Below are 19144 nucleotides of genomic sequence, written 5' to 3'. Positions count from 1 at the left end.
GTACTGTAGTGTGATGTAGCCTAATGCATTGCATGTTTGGTCATTTTGGCCATGTTTTCATACTCTATATGGTCAAACAACCGCAAAAATATGAACACTGATAATGATAAGAAATGATTTTTTTTGCAGTAAATCAGCATATCAGAATCATTTCTGAAGAATCATACGACACTGAAGACTGGAGTATGCTGAAAATTCAGCCTTGCATCACAGGAATAAATTATAATTTAAATTGAAAATAATAGGTAATAGTTGTTTTACATAATATCTTATATCTTTAATAAATATATATTTTTTTATTGTAATAATATTGCACAATATTTGTGTTTTTATTCAGTTATATGAATATATATACACACACACACACACACACACACACACACACTTAAATTTTTCTGAAATCATACAATAGCCTTCTGTGAGGAACACTTCATTATTCACAAAAATGTTCCCTTTTTCACAAAAACCTATCATGTCTGTACTGCACTGTAACATTTTAGGGCAGTTCTGGGTTGGCGATATTGTTACTGAGATATTTCTAATGATATTCTAAATCTAAAACAAGGATATTTAAATAAATGACATCACTTTTTGCTTGCACCGACAGCCACGGAGTAGACTGAAATATCTAGGCCTGATTGAGCCACGAGTTTTATTATGGTTTCATTTCCTTATCAGTTCAAGTTGAATTCATTCCACAACAAATAGTGTCCATAGATGAGAAGTGAAGGGACCAGAACCCTTTTTATGGTGCAGTCACTTCTGCTGCTTCTCAAGGCAGAGAGGAAGGAGAGGAAAGAGAGGAAAGGAGGCACAATGTGGTGACAGAGAGCTCTGGTCCACACCCGGGATCAGACAATAGGGGAAGTCCTGTCCCATAATGTATTGTGTTTAATACAGGACCAGGACGGGGAGAGGGAATTTGTCAATCTAGCTGTGGGCTGTAACAAGGTACACAAATCAAACTACCGGCATTGTGCCAAACTTTTTGAAGGTTCTCATATGAGGAAAAAAAAACAAGCGATTTTTCTTCATTGTGTTGTACCGAGGTCTCAAAAGCACAAAATACCACTTCAATGGGGCTGAATAGTACTCTGTAAACAGGTGATTGCCATATGCACCCATATGGCATGGCAGACGTTTATGATTTAGTACCATTTATAAACTTTGGTGGGGCAACGAATGTGGTGTAAACATGTAGACGATTGTACACATTAACTACGGGAAAACCTTGTCTCCATTATTTAGGCTAATGGGTTTGCATGCCATGAGTGCAGTGTTTGTGTTGCTTACTGTTTAATGCAAAGTTACTTTACTGAAAGTGAGCTAAAACAATTTATGTTTATTTGGGAAAAACATTATTTGATTTTCTATTATTTTGGTTGGTCTTGTTAGTACATACCGAATAAACCATACATGTGAAAATGCTTCTTTGTGTACTGCATATTTGCGTATCTGCAGAAAATTGAAATGAAAAAAAAATATATATATATGAATAGAATAATAATAACATAAAACAACAACAATATGACATCAGTGTCCTCAGATAGGCGCATCAGTATTTTGGGCATCATGGTCAAATATATAATCAGTTATGGATTTACTGTACACTGTAAATACTTAATCTCAAATTTAAATTGACAGATTAAAGATTATATGTATTTTTCCCTGCAAAATTTAAACTAATAATAACAAAGTTACCAAGAAAACAATAAAGTGGTCCAAATTAAACATTACTTAAAACATTGAAAACGTTTTGGAATCAAACTACAGTCTCTACATTCAGTAAATATCTTTGGTTACAAAAATCTATTTAGTGCAAAAATACAATAATTTTATGGAATACTATTATAATTTAACAAAACTGTATTTAATTTTTATTTTTTTACGATGCAATTTATTCCTGTGATGCCATGCTGAATATTCAGCATCATTACTGAAGTCTTCAGTGTGACGTGATCATTCTGATGCACTGATTTACTGCTCAAGAAACCATTATTATTATTAATGTTGAAAACGTTTGTGCTGCTTAATATTTTTGTTTTAACCATGATACTTTTTTCAAGAATTTTTAATGAATAAAAAAATTCAAAACAACAGCATGTATTTGAAATACATATATATATATATATATATATATATATATATATATATATATATATATATATATACAGTGGGGATAGAAAGTTTGGGCACCCCTTGCAGAATCTGTGAAAATATTTTCAAGTAATTTTCAAAAAATAAGAGAGATCATACTAAATGCATGTTATTTTTTATTTAGTACTGTCCTAAGTAAGATATTGTACATAAAAGATATTAACATTTAGTCCACAAGACAAAAAAATTGCTGAAATTATTAAAATAACCCCCTCAAAAGTTTGGGAACCCTTGGTTCTTAATACTGTGTTCTGTTACCTGATGATCCTCGACTGTCTTTCTGTTTTGTGATGGTTGTGCATGAGTCCCTTGTTTGTTCTGAACAGTTAAACTGAGCAGCGTTCTTCAGAAAAATCTTTAAGGTCCTGCAGATTCTTCAGTTTTCCAGCATCTTTGCATATTTGAACCCTTTCCAGCAGGGACTTTATGATTTTGAGATGCACCTTATCACACTGAGGACATTTGAGGGGCTCAAACACAACTATTTAAAAAGATTCAAACATTCACTGAGGCTACAGAAGGAAACAAGATGCATTAAGAGCTGGGGGTGAAAACTTTTGGAATTTGAAGATCAATGTAAATTGTACTTAATTTGTGTACCTGGATACATACAAGTATCTTCTGTTGCTTACGTAGGGCAGAACTAAATGGAAAACAATTATATTTCAACAAAATAAGAAAAATTTGGTCATCTTCATCGTGTTCAAAAGTTTTCACCCCCAGCTCTTAATGCATCTTGTTTCCTTCTGGAGCATCAGTGAATGTTTGAATCTTTTTAAATAGTTGTGTTTGAGTCCCTCAAATGTCCTCAGTGTGATAAGATGTATCTCAAAATCATACAGTCACTGCTTGAAAGGGTTCAAATATGCAAAGATGCTGGAAAACTGAAGAATCTGCAGGACCTTAAAGATTTTTCTGAAGAACGCTGCTCAGTTTAACTGTTCAGAACAAACAAGGGACTCATGCACAACCATCACAAAACAGAAAGACAGTCGAGGATCATCAGGTTACAGAACACAGTATAAGAACCAAGGGTTCCCAAACTTTTGAGTAGGGTTATTTTAATAATTTCAGCAATTCTTTTGTCTTGTGGACTAAATGTTAATATCTTTTATGTACAATATCTTACTTAGGACAGTACTAAATAAAAAATAACATGCATTTAGTATGATCTCTCTTATTTTTTGAAAATTACTCATATTTTCACAGATTCTGCAAGGGGTGCCCAAACTTTCTATCCCCACTGTATATATATATATATACATGTCACTTTTGATCAATTTAATGTATCCTTGCTGAATAATGTTAGTTTTTTTTCTTTTCTTTTTTAAAGTGAAGTTTACCTTAGAAAAGCAGATTAGGTAAACTTGATTACAGAAGTGCTTTACAAAGAGAGACATTAAGTCTACTTTATTTTATTCAAGTATGTTTATAGAGGCATCTGGTCTGCACGGCTTTTCCCAGAAAGACCAACTAATTAGCGCAAAATATACATTTTATAGATGCTAAAATTTACATTTGCATTCAATTTTCATTAATGTTACAGTACCATTATTTGAAACATGTTCAGAAAATATAATCAAGTGCCATACTCAAGTTTCATTATGAATTGCCTACAATATACACAAAGGTAATTTTTCCAGAGAGATTTGGTTGTTTATAACAAATCATTTGTTAAAAGACGGTCAACATTTGCAGTGACTCTTTCAGACATCATTTGAAAGACGTTGTTGTATAACGTTTTCAGCAAAGGGGAACACATCTGTTCTTTGCCGTGCAATATGAGACCATGCTATATTACAGCACAGACAGCAACATAAGCAAACTGGCAGTTGTTATTGCAAATGACTTATGACAGTATAACAGTGATTAATCAGGAGAGAATTCTTTTAATGCGTGGCTTTACATATTCATTGCATAAATCACGGCAAAATAGTGTTGCACACACATAACCAAGCCAACAAATGAGGTGTTTCATTTTCTAATAGAAAGAAATAACAGCTTGTGGTTAACAAATGCATTCAAAAAATAAAGCCTGTTCAGATGCCCAGACAACACTGGGCCAAAAGTGGTGATCTCACTCGCTCACGGTTTTGACAAAGTGACCAAACGAATAGAGGAAGACGTTTCGGTTTAGAGGCAGCTACAAGTCTCGGTATGAAGGAGAACATGGTCTCCGTGGGCTACATCAGGCAGGAGCGCGTGGGTGAGACTGTTTCATGCTTCTTGGACTATGTCATGCCTCCCATTTTCAGCCTGCCAGCATCTATGATCCCAGGCAACCGAGGGACCTTCACTCAGTGTGTGGTGGGTGACACAAGTGTAAAGAAATACATGGGATGGGATATGCTACAATGAGTTGTTGCAGTGTTTATTCTTAAAACAGATTGTGGAAAAGGACGCATTATGCCTAACTTTAGTTAGTTAGCTCTAAAATCAACTTGAATAAAGATTAAAAAAACAACAAAAATGGAAACATGCACATGCAGGAGTACATAGAGAGTTGTTTTTAAAAGCCGTATACTCATGCGTCAAGCACACAGAAAGACAAAATTGATACACATGTCAGTGATAAAGATTATAAAAATAATGTCATTATGTATTTCTTTTCAGTTATGGTAAAAGAAAAGAAAACAACTAAGAAAAAAAACATCACGGCTGGTGTTTTTTGTACTTTCAGCTCTGATTAAGCTCTGACATCCTTGACGATACAAATGTCCCTTGAGGAGGGCCACATGCTTAGACTAGTCTTCTTTTCATTGTCAAAGTCAATTTGACCTTTATTTAGATAACAACTTTGAACTAGACACTGGAAATGTGACTTTGTGAGTAGTTTTTAATTCACGGTATTTTAATTTTAACCCCCCCGCCCCAAACAAGTGCCTAATGGACTTTTTAAATAACTGGGTGGCTCTCCATACACAAGCATCTGGGAAAAGGAAGGAAGCATGTATAAATAAGGGGAAGATGTGTATGTGTGTGTGCGTGCACGTTTCATTTGCATGGGAAAGGACTCAAGTAATAACAGACTGGACATCACATACACAAACACATATGGTGCAGAGTGCATCAAAAATAACATCTGCGCACAAAACGTGGTGCAATGCAAACTTTAACCTAGGACACTAAGAAAACAAACAAACAACAACAACAAAACATATCTGTTCATACTCCAGAGTAATTTGTCTGTTATTCATGTTATATATATATATATATTATATCCAAAAAGTTCAATACATTAGCACTTTAATCTAGGGATTAAAGCAATAGTTCACACATAAATGCCATCCAAAATGTAGATGAATTTGTTCCTTGGAACAGATTTAGCATAACATCACTTACTCAACACTGGATCCTCTGCAGTGAATAGGTGCCGTCAGAATGAGAGTCCAAACAGCCAATAAAAACATCACAATAAACCACAAGTAATCCACACGACTCCAGTCCATCAGTTAACGTCTTGTGAAGCAAAAAGTGGTGTGGTTGTAATAAACAAATTCATCAAGATGTTTTCAATTTCTTAACTCCAGTGAAAAAAGCTCATGGCTGAATCAGGAGAGAAATATGCACAGATCAAGCACTATTTACAAGCGAAAACAGGCCAAAACAGCGCTTAACAAATTAATAGGTGGATTTTGATCTGAGAGGAAATCAGGGGATTTACTTTTTTTTCACTGAAGTGGATTACATGCTGTTTTTGGCCAGAAACAACATTTTAAAAATAAATCATCTTGTTGTATTTCTTACAAACATGCAGCATTTGGAAGTTATTAATGATGGACTGGAGTCATGTGGATTACTTGTGGATTATTACAATGCTTTTATCATCTGTTTGAACTCTCACTCTGACTCAAAAAATGTACTTTTTCTGATGAGAGTATAAAGTAGTGAATAAGAGTGACAGAAAATAAGCAGCTGCTAAAAAGTGTCCTGCAAACATCAGATAGCACATACAATAAGGGAAATTCAGCTCAAACAGTGGAAAACGGCCGTACCAATGCCAAGGTCATGAGTTTGTTTCCCAGGGAATGCATGAATTGGAGGGGAAAAAAGTATCTTGAATGCAGTGCTAATCGCTTTGGATAAAAGCATCTGTCAAATGTGTAGATGTAAATGTAATCCAAAAACAGCTTTGTTATGGATTCAAAATATGAATTGCCGTGGATGAATAATCTAACAAGAGAGGTGTTAGGACACAACATTATCCATAAATATCAATAAGTTTTATTTTTTTGGACACCATACATATATGTGTGTGTGAATATATATATATATATATATATATATATATATATATATATATATATATATATATATATATATATATATACATATAACATTAGCTTAATGCTGCAACTGACCAATCAGAGAAGTAGAAAGTACTCTAGAGATATGTGCCACAATTAGCTGTAACAGATAAGCATATTGTTAAGGCACACTATTTCTTTACAACTGTTTCTCACTATAAACTTCAAACTAGTTGGCTGACTCAAAAATTTGAAGCTCATTCCAATCCACCTAAACTTCAGAATGGCTCATTTCAATTTCATGATTTTTGAGAAAAATACAATCATAGTGATGCCACAACATGCAAAACCCAATACTGAGGCTTGAATGTGCTTTGAGAACCAGCTAATGTGTAAAGTCACACGATCAAGTGAGGTCACAACTGTGCTTCTTCAACACTCTAGATGTAATAGGAAATACAGTATCTGACACAGAATAAACATTTTACCCTGAAAATGAGCTCTGGTCAATAAACACTGGTCAAACAACCGGTGATACTAACAGTTCTCAAAGGCATTTCGGTGCATTACTTTGAACTTGGGCCTTGTTGGTTTTGAGAAGTAAAACTTCATTTTTTAAGCACTTTTGGTAAACAAACAGCATAAACTGCTGTAATTTTTTTCTTAAACAATATATGAAAATGTAAAAGTTTGAAACTATTTAGAGTGCAATATATTGACAAAATAATTTCTATCCTTTACTAAAAATTATGTGATGACCTTTGGAATAAAATAATTTGAATTTGCCAATCTGAGCTAGTGATCTGAAAATGAATTCATTTAAACTGTTCTAGCTTTCGATGGCACAAAAGACAAATGGGTTTAACTTTTAAATGCATTTTCTTTTTTCCTCAGCTCATGATGCATACATAATACAGCATGCATGACTTAAACTCAAATTACTTATTCCTGGAGCTTAAACAGTCATGGCCAGAAGACCTGCTAGTCAGACAGTGCTGCTCTGTTCTCATATCAACCTCTTATCAGTCTGATTATGGATAAATACCCCCCTCTGGAGGATATTTCAGATGTAAAAAAAAAAAAAAAAAAACTATCTGAACAAGAACTAAGCATATAGCCTAATACTAATAATGAACATTTATAAAGCAATGCACAATACATTTCTTAAATAAAATACAGTGATGGATATGCATATATTATTATTATTATTACTTCAGCTAGGCTTTTAATAATATCAATATTAATGTCAAACAATGCATGGCTTAAGTTATGGTAGGGGATGATATGAGATGCCCCACTTGAGAGCAGTGTGCATTTACTGATAAATTGTAACATTTAGCCCAGGGATGGGCAGGTGATGATAGTGACTAGGGCCAGCACTTTTTCTTTCTTAGACTTTATATCATTTAAAACATTCTAAACACAACCTGCATGACAGTTAAGAAGTTCTTATTCAAAAAACAAACAAACAAAACAAAACCAAAGAATATTGCAAACGTTACAATAAAAACGGAATTCAGTGCATACATTTCTGTTATGCATTTGGCAAAAATGTTTTGTTGACTATGTAGTTTACCTTTGAAATCTGAGGCAAGTGCAACTCTGGCGTCAATGGTGTATCTTTTATACTTCTTTGTGAGCAGTGATGTAATGGCGATTTAAACAAAAACATTTTTTTTTAAACCAAACATATGGTTATACCCTTAAAATTGTTTAAAAATATCATCGGTCTACCATCCTGATTGGAAAGCACAATTTTCAGTCATTTATTTTTTGCTAATGATGTACTCTGCTTAATTGAAACCTGGCTAAAACCGAATGGTTATATTGGTCTAAATGAGTCTACTCCACCAAACTACTGTTATAAGCATGAGCCCCGTCAGACTGGTCGTGGGGGAGCTGTTGCAACAATATATAGTGATATTCTCAATGTTACCCAGAAAACAGGACACAGGTTTAACTCATTCGAAATACTTCTGCTTAATGTTACACTGTCAGATATGTAAAATAAATCTGTTGTATCTCTTGCTCTGGCTACTGTGCATAGACCACCAGGGCCGTATACAGAATTCCTAAAATAGCCTCTCAGACCTTTTGGTTACAGTTGATAAAGTGCTAATTGTCCAAGATTTTAACATTCATGTTGATAATACAAATGATGTAATAGGACTTAAGTTTTACTGACCTAATAAACTCTTTTGGAATCAAGCAAAATGTCACTTAAAATTTTATTATATCGCTTGGAATCAATCTTACAGTAGATATTGTACCTCAAAGTGATGATGTTACAGACCATTAACTTGTACCTTGCATGCTGCATATCACTGATATTAACTATATGTCTCAGCGTTACCGTCTGAGCAGAACTGTTGTTCCAGCCACCAAAGACAGATTCGCAAATAACCTGCCTGATCTATCTCAACTGCTATGTGAACCCAAAAATACACATGAACTAGATGAAATGACTGGCAACATTGGCACTATTTTCTCTAATTAGAAGCTGTTGCCCCCATCAAATTGAAAAAGCTTAGAAAAAAATGTACTGTGCCATGGTATAACAGTAATATCCACTCTCTCAAGAAAGAAACTCATAATCTTGAGCGCAAATGGAGAAAAACTAACTTGGAAGTTTTTAGAATTGCATGGAAAAACAGTATGTCCAGCTATAGACAGACTCTAAAAACTGCCAGGGTCAAGCTTATCCAGAAATGGCGAGCGTGATTTCACCAAGTACAACATGTTCCTGGATCAACATTCTTGTTGATCCTGGAACAACATTCCAATCAACCAATCAGAATTGAGATTTCAGAGAATTTCAGTTTTAGGCTTACAACCAGGGTTAGGTTTAGATTTAGGGGTAGGGATTGGGATTGGGCTAAATTTATATTTTTGGTCAATAATGTTGATCCAGGATCATCAGAAGATGTTGATCCAGGAACAAAATCAGGGCAACCGGCCTTATCATTCTTCAGAATGACAAAGGGCCTATGTGCGCAAAGGGAGGTCCATATGAAAGTAACTGTGTAAATGGGGTCCATGGGATGTGAAATATACAAACAACACAAATCAGAGATGATCTTCAGTGTCTTTAAGGCTGGTTCCAATATCTTAATCTGATCCTTGACAAGTCCTTCAAAGGTCTTGTAATTGATTAATCCTAGAAGCTCTCTTCCCCTATACTTGACTTCAAAAGTTATAAACTTCTGTCTCAATATTCCTGCTGACTGCAAAGGAATTCTGAATATTGTTAGAGGGCACTCTTGTGCTTTATTACCACTAAAGGATTTTTATTTTTTATTTTTATCTGTAAAGAGACCAGTGATTAAACTTAATAAACTTTTCATACATTAAAGGAAAATAAAGTTGTCAAATGATCCAGACACGTCTGTTAAAGCGTCAGAAAAGTGCTGATCAGTTGAACATTACTTATTTTTAAGTGAAAAAAGGTAACAGTACACATAGGAGTTGCTCAGTCTTTCTGCAGGGTCAGGGACATTAGCAACTCAGAAATGTTGTCTTTGAGAGACATCAGGATGCATTTGAAGCATTTTCTTCACAAAACTTTTTCTCTACTTCTAAAGGGTCATCATATTTTTTTAGTAAATAATAGTTTAGTAATAGTAATAGTTTCACCTCAGTGTTCTTCAAAGTACCTTACAGTAAATTCCATGGTATATGTAAGGAATAAGCCGGTTGTTACTGCAGAAAAAATCCTGACAGGGTGATCAGCAGTGGTTTATTCAAGAGGTTGATAACATCCAGCTGGATGTACTTTAACCCACAAAACAAAACGTTCTGGCAACAAGACAGACACATCAACAAAATTACCATAGGCCTAATATAAATGCTGACCTTCTCCAGTTCTCCAGATGAGCAGTACAGTATGTTATTCTGTGTTGCTTTTGACGACAGTTATTATTGGGAAGGAGGTCTCTGCAGAACAAATGGGCACTTATCAACTGCTTTACCTGATTAAAATCTTGAAGGTCCACCTCAAACACAGCCCAGTCATATTCAAAATTGGGATAGTCTTTTTTTTAAACTCTCCAAACAAAAATAATATACCTGGACAATTTTCAATCTGGTTTCCGACCGCATCACAGCACAGAGATAGCACTCATTAAGATAATAAATGATATTCGCTTAAATTCTGACTCTGGTAAAATATCTGTGCTGGTATTGCTAGATCTCAGTGCTGCGTTTGACACTGTCGATCATAACATACTACTAGAGAGACTGGAAAACTGGGTCGAGCTTTCTGCGATGGTACTCAAATCGTTCAGGTCATACTTAGAAGGGAGAGGGTATTATGTGAGTCTAGGAGAGCATAAGTCTAAGTGGACGTCCATGACATGCCGAGTCCCACAAGGGTCAATTCTTGCACCGCTCTTGTTTAGCCTGTATATGCTCCCACTAAGCCAAATAGCCTTATCTCCAAATGTCTACAGCCCCATTGACTCCCTCTGCCAATGTATTGGTGAAATTAATAGTTGGATGTGCCAGAACTTTCTTCAGTTAAACAAGGAAAATACTTTGAAGTTATTGCATTTGGAAAAAAAGATGAATTTTTCAAGAAATTAGTAGCATGAAGTATGTGGATATAGATATTTCTATAGACGATGTTAAGTCTTATTTTAGACATGTGAATCCCCGTAAAGCTAGTGGATCTGATGGTATTAGCAGCAGGACTTTAAGGGTGTGCGCAGATCAGCTGGCACAGCCCTTTCAAAGGCTGTTCCAGCTGTCAATAGACACTGGTGTAGTTCCGTCTCTATGGAAAAAAAATTTGATCGTGCCCCTACCCAAAAATAATAAACCTAGGGAACTTGATGACCTGCGCCCTGTTGCCCTAACATATATGGCAATGAAATGTTTTGAAAAAATTATTTTGAAACTTGAAGCTTTTATGTGAGGTCACACCATCCTTAGACCCAAACCAATTTGCTTATTGTGTGGGGAGAGGGGTCGAAGATGCACTGCTGACTCTTACAGTTAACATATATGAGCACCTTGAACAGCCAAAGAGTCTTGTCAAGATTGTGTTCATAGATTTCAGCAGTGCCTTCAACACAATCCAACCCCACCTGATGGTAAAATAATTGGTTCATCTTGGGGTTAACCCAAGATTAGTTCTGTGGATTTTTGACTTTTTGACGAACTGTCAACAAGTCAAATTCAACTCATGTGTCTCATCGTTAAAAGCCATAAATACAGGGGCACCACAAGGGTGCGTTCTGTCCCCTATTCTGTACACCTTATACACCAACAGCTGCCAAGAAACCATCTCAAACCACACATTTTTTAAATATGCTGATGATACAGCATTAGTGTGTTTTGTACAGTCCAATACTGCATCCTTAGAGAGCTTTGGGAGGGAGGTGCAGGGTTTTATTAATTGGTGTAAAGATAATTTCCTTGTGGTTAATGTGAAGAAAACAAAGGAGATGACCGTAGATTTTAATAAAAAGGGAATTATAGTTCCACCCTCAAATATAAATGGTGTAGTGGTAGAGAGGGTCACAACATACACATATTTGGGTGTTGAAATAGATAATAAATTGACTTTTAATGAATGTGCACAAAATAAGTCCAAAAGGTTACAGAAGAGGATGTTTTTTCTAAGGAAACTTAACCATTTTGGAATAGACAGCTGTATTCTTCAGATGTTTTACAAAGTGTCTTATCATTTGGCCTTATTTGTGCCTTTGGTAACATGTATATTATGGACCAGAACAAACTGCAAAGAATAATCAAAACAGCCAGTATGATCCGTGGAGTTGATCAGCTAACTGTAGCCCAATTGTACAATGACCTTAGTCTTAAAAAGATAGAACAAATTCTAAATGATTCTACCCACCCTCTTCATCAGAATTTCTTAAGAAGCAACAGGTCAAGTGGCAGACTACTGCAAAGGAAAATTAGGACCACAAGGTACAGCTATTCTTTTGTGCCTACAGCAATTAGACTGCTTGTCATGTTTTCTTTTCAATGTTTATTGTTTTGTCTGTCGTGTCTTTGTTTTTCTTAGGTTTTAATGTTTAAATGTTTTTTAATGCTTTTGTATTTAATGTTTTGTATTTATGTTTTTATTGTTATGTAGCAGGCTATTTAACAATGTAGCATGTAATGGTGACCACATGAATTTCCTACTTGTGGATAAAGTTTACCTTGAACCTCAAGGTGAATGCATACCTTGACTCTAGGGGTCAAACAACTAAAAATCAAGTCAGGAATCTTGGTGTGCCAAAAACATTACTTGTTCATACCTTTATCACCAGCAGGGTGGACTATTGTCATGGTCTCCTCACCGGCCTTCCCAAAAAGACCATTAGACAGCTGCAGGTCATCCAGAACACTGCTGCCAGGATTCGTTTAGTTACTATGCTGCTCGCAGTTGGAATCAGCTTCCAGAAGAGATCAGATGTGCTAAAACACAGGTCACATTTAAATCTAGACTCAAAACCTATCTGTTTAGCTGTGCATTTATTGAATGAGCACTGTGCGATGTCCGAAACCGATTGCACTATATTTTACGTATTCACTTTATTTTATGTAAAATAATTTTTTTTATTTTTAACAGTTTTAAATTCATTTTAAATAAGTATTTTTTTTAAATCATTCCAAAGTTTTAAAATTGCATGCTTTTATTTTTGTATTATTTTTTCTTCATGACTATTTTACTTTCTTTTATGTTAAGCACTTTGAATGACCATTGTGTAGGAAATGTGCTATATAAATAAACTTGCCTTTCCTTGCCTTGCCTAGTGCAATAAAAGCTTGTTCAAATACTGAGGGGGATGTCATGAACACATGAATTAACGTTTCTGCATTTGACATTGAGAGCATAGGTCATAATTTAGATTTTTGAGATGGAAAAATGCAGTTTTACAAATGTTAGAAATGTGGCTTTCAAAGGAAAGATCGCTATCAAATATCGCACTGATAAATTCCTCATCCAGGTGTTTATATCGACTATGCTTTCCGTAAATTTTTCTAATTGGTATTTTTCTCCATGCCTCAAAGAAATATAGAGGTCAGTATCAACAGCATAACATTGCTTCCCGATGACATCTCCCAAAGGTAACATGATGTAAAGTGTGAAAGGTAATGGCCCTAGTACTGAGCCTTGAGGTCTGAACAAACACTAGGCTTGATTTCTTAGAAGGTAAAATGATTCTGATTAATCAGCTGCTATTGGTAAATAACTAGAAGAATAACAATATGCGATAAATGGTAAAACTTCAAATTAGTGTGTTTATTTTAATAATGAATTAAAATAATGTGATAAATACCAGTTTGCAATATCCAGAAGATAAAATAATTGTAAGCGAATGACACTGGAAATCTCGCGCAGTCAAGTTAAAATTGGCTGCATCAGCACTTACATTAAAAATAAGGTGGAAACAACAAGTCATTAAAACCATAGGTTGCCATGCATATACTGATTGTATCATTTATCTACTACAGGCATCTTAACAAAGCCGGACCTGGTGGATAAGGGCAGTGAAGAGACAGTGGTAGACATTGTGCACAATGAGATCATTTACCTTACTAAAGGCATGAAAACATGATTGTAAGGTGCAGGGGACAAAAATAGTTTTTAGATACAAAACTTTGCTTTGTAAATCACCTGTGGGGCGCCCATATAGTGCATACACAGAGAAGTACCTGTTATTTGGGATTCTAGTAAATCTAAATCTAAAACATAGGTCATTATTATATAATTTATTACATTTTCCTCAGCAAACTCTATGAAGAAGGTTTTGCCACTATTCCCAACTTAGCTGAGAAACTAACAACTGAGTTGGACCCCATCAGACCCTGCAGAAAGACTGAGCTTTTTAATTGATGTGAGTACCATCATGAAATCTACTATATCTTACTATACAAGTATGTCTATTTAGTAAAGAGTCATACCAATATCACGTAGTCACTGAAATCCATCTCCTCACTAATTTTAGAAAGTAACAGCTTTCACTCAAGATATGTTCAACCTGACCACTGGGGAGGAAGTTAAATGTGTTAAATGTCCAGAACTTCGGGATGAATTTGCAAAATGGAATAGCTTCTTGGATCGTTTAGGAGTTTCCTGTGAGTAAAGCATGTACTTGGTTCAAAAACAAACCTTGTATATACTTTCTTAGACTAAGATTGAAGCCATCAAGCAAGATAAAGAATCTCAGGCAGAATCTATGCTGAGGACCCAATTCAAGATGGAGCTCATTGTTTACAGTCAAGATGGCATATACAGTCAGAGCCTGCAAGATGTAAAGGAAATTCTGGAAGAGGAAGAAGATGAAAGTTCCCATAGGAAACATAAAAAAAATCAATTTTGTTAGTGAAGACAATTGCACAGGCAGTCATGCAACTTTTGCGCGAGATGAAGTTGCACCTTGAGTCCTACTACAAGGTAAGAGTCCCAACCAAAGCTTTCAGTGCCATCAGATGTACAGTATTGTTCAAAATAATAGCAGTACAATGTGACTAACCAGAATAATCAAGGTTTTTCGTATATTTTTTTTATTGCTACGTGGCAAACAAGTTACCAGTAGGTTCAGTAGATTCTCAGAAAACAAATGAGACCCAGCATTCATGATATGCACGCTCTTAAGGCTGTGCAATTGGGCAATTAGTTGAATTAGTTGAAAGGGGTGTGTTCAAAAAAATAGCAGTGTGGCATTCAATCACTGAGGTCATCAATTTTGTGAAGAAACAGGTGTGAATCAGGTGGCCCCTATTTAAGGATGAAGCCAACACTTGTTGAACATGCATTTGAAAGCTGAGGAAAATGGGTCGTTCAAGACATTGTTCAGAAGAACAGCGTACTTTGATTAAAAAGTTGATTAGAGAGGGGAAAACCTATAAAGAGGTGCAAAAAATGATAGGCTGTTCAGCTTAAATGATCTCCAATGCCTTAAAATGGAGAGCAAAACCAGAGAGACGTGGAAGAAAACGGAAGACAACCATCAAAATGGATAGAAGAATAACCAGAATGGCAAAGGCTCAGCCAATGATCACCTCCAGGATGATCAAAGACAGTCTGGAGTTACCTGTAAGTACTGTGACAGTTAGAAGACGTCTGTGTGAAGCTAATCTATTTTCAAGAATCCCCCGCAAAGTCCCTCTGTTAAAAAAAAGGCATGTGCAGAAGAGGTTTTTTTTTGGCAATTTGCCAAAGAACACATCAACTGTCCTAAAGAGAAATGGAGGAACATTTTGTGGACTGATGAGAGTAAAATTGTTCTTTTTGGGTCCAAGGGCCACAGGCAGTTTGTGAGACGACCCCCAAACTCTGAATTCAAGCCACAGTACACAGTGAAGACAGTGAAGCATGGAGGTGCAAGCATCATGATATGGGCATGTTTCTCCTACTATGGTGTTGGGCCTATTTATCGCATACCAGGGATCATGGATCAGTTTGCATATGTTAAAATACTTGAAGAGGTCATGTTGCCCTATGCTGAAGAGGACATGCCCTTGAAATGGTTGTTTCAACAAGACAATGACCCAAAACACACTAGTAAACGGGCAAAGTCTTGGTTCCAAACCAACAAAATTAATGTTATGGAGTGGCCAGCCCAATCTCCAGACCTTAATCCAATTGAGAACTTGTAGGGTGATATCAAAAATGCTGTTTCTGAAGCAAAACCAAGAAATGTGAATGAATTGTGGAATGTTGTTAAAGAATCATGGAGTGGAATAACAGCTGAGAGGTGCCACAAGTTGGTTGACTCCATGCCACACAGATGTCAAGCAGTTTTAAAAAACTGTGGTCATACAACTAAATATTAGTTTAGTGATTCACAGGATTGCTAAATCCCAGAAAAAAAAATGTTTGTACAAAATAGTTTTGAGTTTGTACAGTCAAAGGTAGACACTGCTATTTTTTTGAACACACCCCTTTCAACTAATTGCCCAATTGCACAGCCTTAAGAGCGTGCATATCATGAATGCTGGGTCTTGTTTGTTTTCTGACAATCTACTGAACCTACTGGTAACTTGTTTGCCACGTAGCAATAAAAAATATACTAAAAACCTTGATTATTCTGGTTAGTCACATTATACTGCTATTATTTTGAACAATACTGTAGCTCAAATTGTTATACCTTAGATATTATCTTATCTACCTCACCAGATTGCAAGCAAGTGCCTGGCTGACCAGATCCCAATGGTGATCTGCTATCTGCTGCTCCAGGAAACAACTTTGGAGCTTCATAGGAACATGTTGCAGTTGATGCAAAATAAAGATGATTTAGACAATGTGCTCAAAGAACACTTTGACGTTGGCCAAAGGTGAGAGAGCTTACTGAGGCGACAGGACCATCTGATGAAAGTACGCAGCCTCTAATTTACTTTTTAGGATCACTTTGTAGAGTCGATTACAGCAGTTTAAATGCAACAAAATCAAATGACAAACTCGAGCAACACTGGCTGTATTTAATGAACTATTGTCTAACTGGTGGAATCATTCAGTTTTAACATTCAGATATACATATATTATATTATTAAAATAAGCTAAGAAAAGGAAGAAAGGTGATTTTGTTGTTGGTGCCAGACGGGCTGGTCTGAGCATTTCAGAAACTGCAGGAACAGGAAACTGATACCAAAATTTGCACAGGCTCCCCAAAATTGGACAATAAGTAAATTAATAAATTTTCTTGGCACACTTTGGGGGCTCCTTAGTACTATAAGCATCGTTTAAATGCCACGGCCTACCTGAGTATTACTGCTAACCCTGTCCATCCTTTTATGAACACAGCATAGCCAGCTTCCAGGAGGATGTATTGTCAACAAAGCTCAAATCACCTCAAACTGGTTTCCTGAACTTCTCTCAAATGGCCTCCACAGTCACCAGATCTTAACCCAATGTAATGTCATGAAACCGAAGATTTATGTCATGGATATGCAGCTGACAAATCTGAAGCAACTGCCTGCATAATGCTATTATGTCAGTATGGCCAAAATCTCAGAGGAGATTCTAATAAAGATTAGATCTTAGAGCTGTCCTGCACCTTGTTGAATATATGCCTTGATTAAGCCAGTTCTGAAGGCATATATAATAATATATATTATAATAAGTAACAAAACTTTTTTACAAAGTAATAGGCTAAAACCTGTTAAGTCATTAATTTCTGTTTTACCTTAACTTTATGCGTTTCTTGGTAGCATTTATGTTTCTTCATTTGTAATCTGAGTTCAGGTGACAAAATGAAACCATGATGATTTCCAGGAAAGAAAACCACATAATCATTCTTAGACTCAGTTTAGACGCATTACTCAGAGACAATCCTATCAAGGAGAGTAGCCTATGCTTCCGACACTTTGCGTATTTTGTGGTAACACAGATGTGGTTAGAAAGAAGTTCAACCAGCTGGCCCAGTTCAGCTTTGTTGGATTCCCTAATCTTCTCAATATAGCAAAGGTAGGTTTTTTTGTGTTAATGCCAATAATTCAGGCATCCACAGCTCTTCTCTATGGGCGTTAGAAAACAGAGCTCTATTTAAACTGAATACATAAAGATGAACTTGTAAATATGTTCAAGTGATATATTAAAATGTAGTGCTTGTCTCTGGCAGGGAGGTAGGCTATGTAATGACTGTAAAAAAAGGGGTTCCACTGCCCTCCCAACCTCAAAGGTGCAGATCAGTATGAGCCAGAATCCGCCCCACTTACAGTAATGGGTAGTAGCTGCAACTGGTTTCTGGCAAAAAAAAAAAAAAAAAAAAAAAAAAAATCAATGTGGTTAAACTATAATTTTATTGTTTATAATGCGATTAAGTTTCAAACAAAAAAAATTGCATAACTTTTCAGCGTTCAATAATATAATTGATTCATGACACAAAATTAAATTCTTACAACAGTTACAATAACAATTCTTTCATGTACTTTCTTAGACTAAGATTGAAGCCATCAAACAGGATAAAGAGTCTCAGGCATAATCTACGCTGAGGACCCAACTCAAGATGGAGCTCATTGGGGTGTCAAACTCAATTCCTTAAGGACTTGATTACTTTGATCAGGTGCGTTTAATTAGGGTTGAATCTAAACTCTGCAGGCCTCCAGCCCTCCAAGAATTGAGTTTGACACCCCTGGTTTACAATTAGAGCCTGCCAGTTGTAAAGGAAATGCTGGAAGATGAAAGTTACCATAGGAAACCTAAAAACTTTAATTTCATGAGAGTAGACATTTGCCCTTGCTTACCTTTTTAGCATTCAGTTCTTAATGTTGACTGCAACAGATTTAATGCAACAAAATCAAATGCTTATGACAATCAGCATGGAGCACAAACATGTAAACATGCATGCTGTTTTTCTTTTCGGAAATATCAATCGAGCACTTTATAAAGAACCATGTAATACACGGTCATTTCTCAGTTTAATCGATTAAATAAAAATATAAAAATGTTGTCCAGCTGCTTTTGGCCTCTGAAGTGCATCAATGTAACATAAATTTACTCATTGAATGCAAATGTCAAAAAGGCCTAGCTCATACATTGTAGAATCTTTTCATGACGAGTAGTTTTCATAATTTATGAAAATTATGGGGGGGGGGTGAAATGCTATTTCATGCATACTGAGTTTTTTACACTGTTAAAGAGTTGGATTCCCATGCTAAACATGGACAAAGTTTCAAAAATTAAGTTGTACGTTTGAAGGAGTATTTTTGTTCCCAAAATACTCCTTCCGGTTTGTCACAAGTTTCAGAAAGTTTTTTTCGAGTGTGGCTCTGTGTGACGTTAG

The sequence above is a fragment of the Carassius auratus genome, chromosome 1 (genome assembly GCF_003368295.1).
Source record: "Carassius auratus strain Wakin chromosome 1, ASM336829v1, whole genome shotgun sequence".
NCBI lineage: Eukaryota > Metazoa > Chordata > Actinopteri > Cypriniformes > Cyprinidae > Carassius > Carassius auratus.
Note: the sequence above shows the minus strand (reverse complement) of the source record.